General features: G+C 38.8%; 1 pseudogene; it reads right to left on the reverse strand.

Moving 5' to 3' along the window:
* Window positions 1–2896: 2896 nt before the first annotated feature.
* On the reverse strand, window positions 2897–3690 carry LOC118619274 (annotated as a pseudogene).
* Between the last annotated feature and the right edge of the window lie 7730 nt (window positions 3691–11420).

Genomic DNA, 11420 nt, shown 5'->3' on the forward strand with positions numbered 1-11420 from the left:
TAATTAGATTTGCTGAGTTCCCCTCAAGCCAGAAAGGTCTCTATATCATTTTAACACTTGAAAGGCTAATTATTTATTAAACCCTTTACTGATCCATAGGGTTAAGTTTTTTAAAAAAGGAGAAAACTTGCCCCTTACGAGATTGTAAGTCACCTAAGAGAAATGGATTCCTCTTACACATTTATATTTCATGTATTCTCTGGTAAGGCATCATGCCTCTAGGTAGACAGTGCAGTGTACGGAGAAGAGCAAAAGCTTTGTTTGGCACGGGGCAGACCTGCTTGCTAGCTATGAAGTCCCTGGAAGATGATGTGTTTATACAGACAGACAGATAGGCAGACAGGTAGGTAGATGGATGTGCTGCTTCCCCGATTAACTACACATCTGTCTATTAAGTATAGATATGCAGCTTTCTTTATGTGTATAGATACAATTGGATACAAGAAGTCATGAGTTAATAAAGTTCTGGGAAAAGTCAAACTGAACTATTAAGACTAGTCATTCGTCAGAATAAGGGAGGTGTTATGTATGATAATGTATATGCTAGGAATATACTGAGACTCCCAAGAAAAGAACTGGCTGCTGAAATGATCTCTTGCATCTCCCAAAGTGTCATCCTCCCCTGCCCTTGCTCCTCATACCTAATTCCACTCCTGAAATATGTTCAAATCTACTTTTCTCCATTTTCACGGCCGCCCCTCTATATGAAGCCACTGCTATCACCAGAATTATGTATAGTCTTGTCTCACCTCCTCGTTTCTGTTCATTTCCCCTTAGAATCCATTCTCTACAGAGCAGCCAGAGTGACTCTTTAAACACATAAATCAAATCATGCCACTACACCGTTAAAATGCCTAATGGCTTCCCTTTGAAATATAATATTGTAATTCTGATGTACAAATCTGCTTTTTACCAAAGGATAAGTACAACATTTGGAGGCCAGGAAGACTCTTCTCTGGTAGAACAGGATTCAGTGCTGCTGATCTGAGACATGTCCCGGGGGCCCGTGGGAGGCTAGTCAGTACTGTAACTTGTACTCAAGAAGAAGTGACATTCAGTAAGGACATTGTTGTTTTGACATCAGCCTTATAGAGATGGCGGTCAAACCAGAATGACGAAAACAAGTCCACCGGCAGCCCTTCACCCTGGTTTTTTCGTCTCAACTCCTCACTCTGTCCCAGTGAAACTGGTGGTGACTGCCGTGGAGTTTTTGTTTATGTCTCCAAAAGGCAAGAATGGAGAGGAATGCAGTTTAGTGAAGCTTTCAGATGACTGTGGATTGTTTATTTGATCTTGGTTATACAAAGCTTCCTGTCATTTCACGGAAGATAGGAAATCCTGCGAAAGCTGAGACTTTGGGTTTTCTGAGCTGATAAAAATGCCTTTAGTTAGGCCTAAGTGACCCCCGACATTTTGGTTTTGGCACCAGTTGGGATTGTGAGCACACGTGTCCTCTGCTCCCACTTCCCAAACTCCCAACAACCCTCCCTTCCCTGGAAATCCAGAGTTTCTGCGATCTCAGCAACTGCTGTTCTGCCGGTCACTGTCTAGGCCTGCACGTCATTCACATTTAAAGGCGGTTTCTCTTGTAGCCGAAACTGCACCTTGGAATGTCAACACAATATTGTGTGGCCACTTATTATAATAAACAATGAAGGGGGAAATACAAGCACTGTGCTACCCTCCAAAGGACCACAGGTTATACATAAGCAACTTGGCTCAGGAGAGAAAAACGGAAGCGCCATGCTTGGGTATGAAAAGAAAAGAGGATTTCTTAGTGAAATGTGATCCAAAGACCAGAATCACCAGCTGTCTATTACGGAATGAACCCAGCATTTCCTAACTGTGTACATCTTTTTAAAACAGGATAATTAAGAAAGGAAACGTTAAAATAATGTGCCTGTGGAGAATAATCCTCCTTTTTAAAAAACTGACAGTACTTTTGCACAATTTGTTTTGTAAAGTTGACTAAGTCATGTCAAAGCAAGGCATGTCAGGAAGTGCTTTGAGCTCCCACCGTGTTTTCTGTTCTTAGATAGACTGTGCAATAAATAAAAGGAGTATGATCTTTGCTTTCCAGGAGTTGGTGCCTTGGAGGGGAAGTGAATCTATGAGACAAGCCAGGCTAGCATCTAATGCTAGAGTTTTCAGAATCGACTTCAAATGCTGTAACATTTTATATTTGTTGGGAGTCATATTTGTCTCAAAAGCAGGTAAATGCCATTCAAGGTCTGGGAAAAATACCAAAATAGAAAAGATGTTAACTATGGGGTGCATCAAAATGTATCTATTCACCTCTCGTTAAGAAGGGGTACATTACAATGTCTCTATGGGCTCAGGCTTCTAAAAGGATCACACCATTTTTTTTCATTGTCATCATTCACATCTAAAAGCGTTCTTCCTAAAAATATATTGTTATGTAAGGTGCTTGCATTCGTCTGATTAAAAAACAAAAAACACAGATTTTTATTAAAAAATTTTTTTTTCTTTATTGATTTTATAGAAAGAGGGAGGTAGAGGGAGAGAGATAGAAACATCGATGAGGGAAAACATTGATTGACTGCTTCCTGCATGCCCCCCACTGGGGATTTGGCCAAAAACCTGGGCATGTGCCTTGTCTCAGTATCAAACTGGTAAGTTCTTGGTGCATGGGTCAATGTTCAACCACTGAGGTACACCAGCCGGGCAAAAAGTACAGATTTTTAAATTCTTAGTGTCTTTAAAAAAAACCTATCAACTGAAAATACTTTTCAGCCTACCTCCAAAAATTTTAACTACTATATATATCTCTGATGGGAACCTAGAATATGGTGTGAATCAGAACTTGACCTAGTTACATTACCTTTTTTTAAAAAAAAATAGTACAGAGTTACTTATTTATTTATTTTTACACCTATCATGCCATACATTTTTAGGGACTGGGTTCCTGCAGTCCAGGTTTCTTTCAATTGGTTCTCACAAAATGTGCTTTTCTGGGTGGAGCAGGCTGGTGCTTTAGCTGAACCCAGATACCTTTCTCTTTGGCTTCCTTCATTTTCTTTTGCACATTTCAGGAAGCTATCTCAGCTCTTAGGGTGCTTCATATGTTCAGTTTGTACCTTAATTATCTTGACAAAAATCTGGCCATTAACTTGTTTGTTTACAAAAATGCCCACTGCATGCTGGGTGACTTTGGAGACTCTTTCAGCTATCTATCTATCTATCTATCTATCTATCTATCTATCTATCTATCTATCTATCTATCTATATCTAATCTATGTATTTATTTGGTTAATTCTCACCTGAGGATATGTTTTCATTGATATATATGTATATCTCTTTCTCTGTTGTTTTAGTGAGAAAGAGAGAGAAACATCAATCATTTACCTCCCATATATGCCTACCAAGGATTGAGCCCACAACCCAGATATGAACCCTGTCTGGGAATTGAACCTACAGCCTTTTTGGTGTACAAGTCATTGCTCCAACCAATGGAACCACTTGGCTGGGGAGACTCTTCCAGTTTTGCCATGGGAACATCTGTGGGGCATTTTTTTTTGAACTGTGCCCATTCCCTTGATGTCTATGACATCACCTTTCTTGTAGATTCACAAGATTAGCCCGAGGAACAACTCCATGTTTTCTAAAAGGCCCAGAGAACATATAGCGGGTGCCTCCCCTCTTTTCCTTTGTGTTGAACACGTTGGTGAATTACTGGAAGATGCTGGTTTTAGCCAAAAGAAAGCTACATTATCTTTCTTTATTTTAGTTGTTAAAACAGCAACAGTTTGTACTAGGTAATGTCTAAATTCCCTTCCTAATCAAAATATCTCTTTTAAAATCTCATATATTTGCAACATTCTCCAAAGTTCTTAATGTCTACTTTTCCATTGATGCATTTTATGGTTATGTATAGTCGCATCCTTCTCTTTCTTTTAGATATAAAATTCTGAAACATTCAGAAGATACCACGTGTGGTAATAAACTAACCATTCAGAGTTCAAAATGATGCTAGGACATAAATCCAAATTCAACTTAAAAGGATTTTGTATTATTTTTTAATGGATAGTATAGACTCTAACATAGTTATGGATATATTACAACTCAATATACTATGACTCTTATACAAGGAAATGAACATTGTAAAAGATCTGAAGCAATTTGTTATTAAGCATATGGCTCCTCATTGCCAATTCCTTGGCCATCTGTCTTCTTAATTTTCTTATCTTTTTCTTTCTTTCATTTTTCTTTTAAAGGACATATACCCATTTCTCTAATTTTTTTTCTTTTACTTAACAACATTATGCCCTACCAGTCTTTCAAGCTAGAACCTTATGGTTTACTTTGCCACTTACTTTTTTGTCTGAGGTCATTAAATCATACTGATTTTAGTATGGATCTATGTTAACAGTCATATCTCCTGCTTTCATAGGTAGATTACATTGCCAAGTCATTCTAGATCTTGGTAAGTTGCCTAACTCAGTGGTTTGGTTTCTTTACCTCTAAGATGAAGTGTCTTTCCCGTTAGATTGTGTTGAAGATTAGATGAGATCATGTAATGCTATGTTTGGAGATGTCCCTGGCACATATTAAGATAAATGGGAGCTATTATGATATTATCATCATTTGCTGGACTATTTAAATACCTTCCTTTATCATCTTCTTGACATCAGTGTTTGCATTGAAACTGGTCTTCCTGAGGAAACCAGAATTACACTTTGCAAAATCAGGTTCTAATTATGTTGCAATAATTTAAAAGTCTGTAGTCATTCCCACTGTGTGTAGAATAAAGTCTAGACTCCTTACTCAGCTTTTCAGACTAATGAAAGTTGACTAAAACTATTGTTCAAATCTTATCTCCAGGTACTAGTAACATTGCCCCGAAGATGATGTGGACTTGGAGAACACATGGACAGTTAATATTCATGGTCCCTCAGGGGCCCACACCTTGTGCTATGACTTAGCCCTGATATAATTTCCTGCCTCTTTGCTTTTGCTCAGTCTTTCTTCTTAGAACATCCACTTGCTTCCTTTCTATGTCTAGTGAATGCAAATTCATCTTTCCAAGACCTGTACTGGTGGCCTCCTTGTTTTGAAGCCTCTCCTATGATCCAATTCCACATACTTGTTTACTTACTAGTTTTCCTGCAGCACTTTATGTATGTTTCTATTTTAGCACTAAACACCCTGAAGTGTTCTTGGTTGTGTGTACACCTCCCAGCTCCACTCCACCATAACATTATAAACTCATTGAAATAGTGGGCTTGGCTGGGTTGAGGCTAATGACTGTTTTAGGTATTTTTCTTATGCTGCTCCATTTAATCCTTACAATGAGGCTATAGGAATTAATGAGCCCAAAGGAACTTTGGGAGGTTAATTTACTTGTCACAGTTGTGAAGTATACAAATGCAAGATAACTCAGCTGTGGAGGTAACTGTTCTTTTAAAAAATCACTGAATGTATTGCACAGATAAATAGAAAAAAATTTTTAATCCTGAGAATTTAATTCCCCCCCAACTTTATTGGTATATATATTGATATGATATCTATGGATTCAGTACAATCCCTATAAAAATATCAGTGGCATTTTTCACAGAAATAGAGAAAACAATTCTAAAAATTCTGTGGAACCACAAAGAGGCCCCAGATAGCCAGAGCAATTCTCAAAGAAGAATAAAGCTTGAGGCAGCATATTTTCTGATTGTAAATCATACTACAAGGTTATTGTAATAAAAACAGTATGGTATTGGCATAAAAAATGGACATAGGTTAATAGACTACAATTGAAAGCCCATGAATAAACCCTTACATATATTTGTTTTTGTTTTTTTTATCCTCACCTGAGGACTTTTTTTGCAATTAACTTCAGATAGAGTGCAAGGGAGAGAGGGAGGAAGAGAGAGAGAGAGAAGCATCAAAGTGAGAGAGAGACATTGAGGGGTTGCCACCTACACGACCCCAACCTGGGCCGGGGACAAACTGCAACCGAGGTACATGCCCTTAGTGGAAACTGAACCTGGGACTCTGGTCCACAGACCGACACTCTAACCACTGAGCAAACTGGCCAGGGCCATATATTTGTTAACTAATATTTGACAAGGAAACCAAGAACACTCAATATGGAAATGATCATCTTTTTAATAAATGATTCTGGGAAAATTGGACAGAATTCTATTTTGAATAATTCACATCCCTATTTGTCTCTTTCTTCCAGGATTGGCCCTTTTATTCTGACAATGAAAACTTTTGTTTAGCAGCGGTTTCAACCTGTTGGTTGCGACCCCTTTGGGGGTTGAACGACCCTTTCACAGGGGTCGCCTAAGACCATCAGAAAACATATATTTCCAATGGTCTTAGGAACCAAGACACCGCTCCTCTATCCATCTCCAGGCGGGTCTGCTCACATGCAGATACACCCACATAAAACATGAGGAACTGTATTAAAGGGTCGTGGCGTTAGGAAGATTGAGAACCACTGGTTTAGAGTAACCCCTGTGTCCAGGGCGGTGTTTTTCACTATCATCCTCAGAGGGTCAGGATCTCACAGGTCTGTCTGCATCCCAGCTGCTTTCAGTGGGAGGAGTTAAGTCCTTCTGTCATTAAAGTCCTTTAACCAGAGAAGCTATACTTTTGTTTGTATTTCAGACGGCAGCTCTTGGAAGTTTTGTTAAAAACAGAACAAACAGCAACAAGAAAAAACCCACGCAGCTTAAAAATGTTTAAATTCACTGATCTACAGCATCTTTAAACCTTATGCCTTATCATATTCCCTAAATAACATTTCACCCAAGACCACCCACTAATAAGCAGTAGTTCAATTTTTAGTTCAATTCAAGTTGAAGTTATGCCAAATGGCTGTGTAAAGCAGAGGGTGCAATCAAAGGGTGGAGGCATGAAGAACTTTCCTGCGTTCCAATTTCAGCACTGGCTGGAGTCTGAAAACAGTATTTGTGGGGCCAAGAGGAGGGAAGCTCATCCCCACCCCCCACTCCAGTTTTGATTTGGGTTGAAATCACACCACAACCCCAGGATGGGCCACAACTGAGTACTGCTTTGAAGGTGAGGAGGACCCACACTCTGGGTCTGTTTTCATGGTTTTTGCTCCCTTTGCCTTGAAGAGTCTCTAACCCTGATAAATCTAAATGGGTATGCGATTTCCCATCCCCCACCTGGGGCTCAGCTCAGGAAGAAATTTATTTCTGTCCATGTGGCCAAACTGCCCCGCAGACAGTGTCAATAGGAAAGGTCACCCGCTGATACGCTGCCGAGCAGCTAAGTTCCTCAGGCCAAAATGCATTTGGCCCCTCCTCAGGGGCAGAGGCAGTAAAATGAAATGTTACAGATGTGAAGGGATGACAAAAAGCACGTTGAGCTTGCAAAAGAGCTTGGGCTGGAGATGAAAATGCTGCCAACGGTGACAGAATTTATTTTCTGAGCAAAAGGAGTTTTTAAGGACAAAAGAAAAAGGACCATTGGCATTGAAACTTCCCTGCTTCTATAATCCAACCCATTCTATTCGTCCAACACATTTTTCCTAATGTGTATTCTCATCTCTGGTCTCTGTCCTGAGAGTCTATACACATTTAATTCCTGTTTGAAAGGCCCCCTTGAGTCCATTCTCTCTATCCATTAGCTAAAGACTCAGTGGATATTGTGCCTTAATACTGTTATGTCGCTTTGTGCTGGCTCTCAACGGCAAGGCTATTGATTTTATCTGATTTAAACTTCTACCTTCTATAAGGCTTTTCTTTTATTATTAATATTATTGTTTACTTTTTAAAGTGAATATTTTTGAAGTCGTATGGCCTAGAAGAGATGGGACTACCCTATCCATGATAGGCACATCTGAGGCCTTACAAAGACCCCAAGTTGCAAATATATCTGATAAAGTGTAATTGTTTTTTCCAGGGAACTGGCAGTTCATTGAATCTCCTTGACAGAGCTGTAAGAGATATTTGATGTTATCTTTTCCTACTGTTTGGGGTGATCAGTGAGCAAACTCTTTCATACATGAAAGAAGAATACCTACCCTTTATTAATGAGGTGCTGATTTTCTAATAATAGAGTTGGTTAGATATCTGTCAAGGAAGGCTCTGTCTCTCAACCAGTTCTTTTTCCAATGAGTGCCTTACGTTTGTAAACTGAATGGTTGGGGTTTGCCAAAATGGGGCAGCAATGAAAAGGGGTATAGTGATGAATCGGAACCAAACTTGGTCAGAGTTCCAAGAGTAGAAATTTGGAGAAAGTCCCTATGGGTGAATGGTGACCACCAGGGGCTTTGAGGAGCATATAGCATGGACTGAGCCAGAATGATAGCTGTTGCAAGCAGGACACATGTTCTTGGAAGAAAGCATGAGAATATAGCTGGAGCCCAGTTCCAAAGAAGTGAGGGTGCATTTTGAGCCTCATGGTAATTACAGTTGCTTAGGATAATGACACAGAGACATCATTGCTAGGGCTGAAGTATAGGAAGGATAGTCATCAAGATAGGAATTCTCCCACACACTGCCCTTCATATGCTGGCATGGTACAGTCCTAGAGAATACACAGTGCAGTGGCAATTCAGCCCCACAGAAAAGGGAACTATTTGACTTTGGTTTACCCATTATTCCCAAACTCATCTTTGTCCAAAATGGGATGTGTATGTGTGTGTGTGATATACATTAACAACTCTCAGAATTAGTACACAGACTTTGGAAATGCTGATCTAGAAGTCCTGTAATTCAACTGTCTTGCGTCATGGACTGAAAAGTCTAGCCCTTAAGGGGGACTGAATAGCTATGGAGGTTGCAGTGCTCAAGGGGCAAGGGAGTAAGGAGGCCGTTACATGACTTGACTAGAGGTGCACGTGCAGGAATGAGTACAGGTCCTGAGACACTGAGGGGAAGCTATGAAGAAGGAAAGGTAAAGGGGTTGGTGAGAAGGCAATGTTTCTCTAGTGACAGACTGAGTGGGTAAACCTGGCAATTGTAGGATGCAGTAGGAAAGAGGAACCATCACTTTGAGCATGAAATAAGTGTAAAATTACACCACAGGATAATTCACTTATAATGCCACAATGGACGGAGTGAGAGGAGGTAGAAAATTGGGCAGCCAAATGGTACACGATTGAACTAATGAAGCATGGGTCTGACTATGTGTGATGCTTTTGAGAATGGAACTAAATACAAGAAGGAATAAATATAAGAACAGACATGGAATCTACCATGACAGTTGAAGGGAAAGGACAAATTAAAGATAATTTTGGAATTTAGAGCCCCAGTGTCCAGGGATCAAACCAGGACCTCCCAGTCTATGGGACGACGCTCAATCCATTGAGCCACACCAGCCGGGCTGTGGATATGTTTTTAAACATGCTAAAAGAATGTACCATCTTTGAGATCTCTGAACAATTAATGATTTTATACATTTACATCCTATTTATACAATACATAAACTAAAACCTTATGATTATGACAAATTAGATTCCCCCAAATATTTGAACATTGAGAACCTAAATATTTCATAATGTAACACATCAGATTCTTAAATGTTCTAAACTGCTTAAAAGATTAAAAAAACTAATTAATTTACTAAAAAATATTCAAAAGTAATAATGGAATTCTAGTTATTTATGGAGTTTTGATAAAAGGGGTCTGCCAGATTTGTGGGGGTTCTCCTCTACTGAGATGTGGGGGCTTGCTGGCCAAAAAATCTGCACTCCAGATCTTTTCTGTATTGATAGCAGGCTCCTGAGGACATGTTAAGTGAAGCTTCTGCTCTGAGAAGGCCCCCAAGCAGTGTGAAGATACAAAAGAATAATTTGAATTTAGTCAACTAATTGGACAGTCAAGAATTAACTTTTTTTTTATGACTGCTAAGTATCTTATCTTCAGATATTCAACTCTTTTACTAAAAAAATGGTCATTTGCCTAATGCAGAGTTATTTGAAAATATAGTTGGGTATGTTTGTCTTCATTAGATAGATCTATGATTACAAATTGTATAAATTGAGAATGATAGATTAGAGAAAAGCTGTTCTTCTACCAGATACATGGTTAAATTGATTCAAAGACTAAAGTTCAGTAAGTGTTCTGGCTCTGCTTACCACTTTCTGTAAGACTTTTGGTGTGAAACTTCAACACTCTGAGTCCCAAATCCTTATCTACAAATTGGGATAATAGCCAATGCTCTTACATGGTGGTGAGGTGAATTAAGTGAGATAATAAATGTGATAGTACATGTACATGTAAGTTGATATGTAATCATCCTATGCTTGGGGTAGCTAGCTAGTGGTAAAAATGACCAGGTAAATAAGCATAACAGCTGATGAAATTTAATTTTTTATTATTCAACAAGTTGAAATAAGTAAAAATGTATACTTAGAACTGTTTTATTGTTATATAAAACAATGTCATGGAGGTAGAATGATCAGAGAAGTAATGTCATTATTCTTCCTATTGCTTTCCTAGATATCATAGACTTTTTAAAATAGTACCTTTCCTGAAGACTTGAGTTTCTTTGCATCCAAGGGCTTCCACAGAAATGAGAGAGTTCTTGTTGAAGAGAAATAATACTATTATAAGAAATTCCTCAAATCAATTCTAAACACAAGCACACTGGAATTTCCTCACAGTAAGTTAACAGATTTAGTTCAAACATAACTGCCTGCTCTTACATTTCTATAACTCTTCATGCCTTACTGAAATATTGAATAAGAATCCTCATCCATCTTGGTGATTTCTTAGTTCTTTTAGGATGGTATTATTTAAAAGTATGGGAAGATTTAGGTTCTTTCTGAGATGTGCTCTTATATTCAGAAATAAAAGTGGTATGATGATGAGTTACTACAAAGTTCCCCTTCATTTGTCATTTTGGGGTTTCTTAAAATAAATTCTCATTTTCGGCATTTAAATAGTTCAGATTGGAAAATAGATTTGAGTGGGGCTCAGCTACTAGTACCACATAATTTCCCTCTCATCTGCCTGGTGTTCTTCATTCCACTGATGCTGTCTACTAAGCCTAAGATGAGCTGCTGGAAACATCCATCACAGCAATAGTGTGGGAAAATTGTGTAGAGTCCTAGAAGGCCCTGTAAAAACTTTTTGGCTTTTTTCTTGAGTGACATGAGGAATCATTGATTGGTTTTGAGGAGAATGACATGATCTTTGATTGAAAATGGTAACTCCAATTACAGTGCGATGAAGAGATTATGAGGGGCACGTTTGGAAATAAAGGAAACTACTGCATTCGCACAGCTGAGAGATGATGGTGGCTGGAGTTGGTACACAGTGGTGAGACTCTGGATGTATTTTGAAGGTAAGGCCAAAAGATTGACTGACAGATTGGGTGTAAGAACATGTTGGGGATTAGGGATGATTAAAATCATTTGGACTGAAAAGGGTAGAATTTTCAGTTGCTGACAAGATTAAGATGGATGAAGAGCAGGTGTTGAGGGGAAG

Source organism: Molossus molossus, unplaced genomic scaffold, assembly GCF_014108415.1.
Source record: "Molossus molossus isolate mMolMol1 unplaced genomic scaffold, mMolMol1.p scaffold_m16_p_6, whole genome shotgun sequence".
In the NCBI taxonomy this organism is placed as follows: Eukaryota; Metazoa; Chordata; class Mammalia; order Chiroptera; family Molossidae; genus Molossus; species Molossus molossus.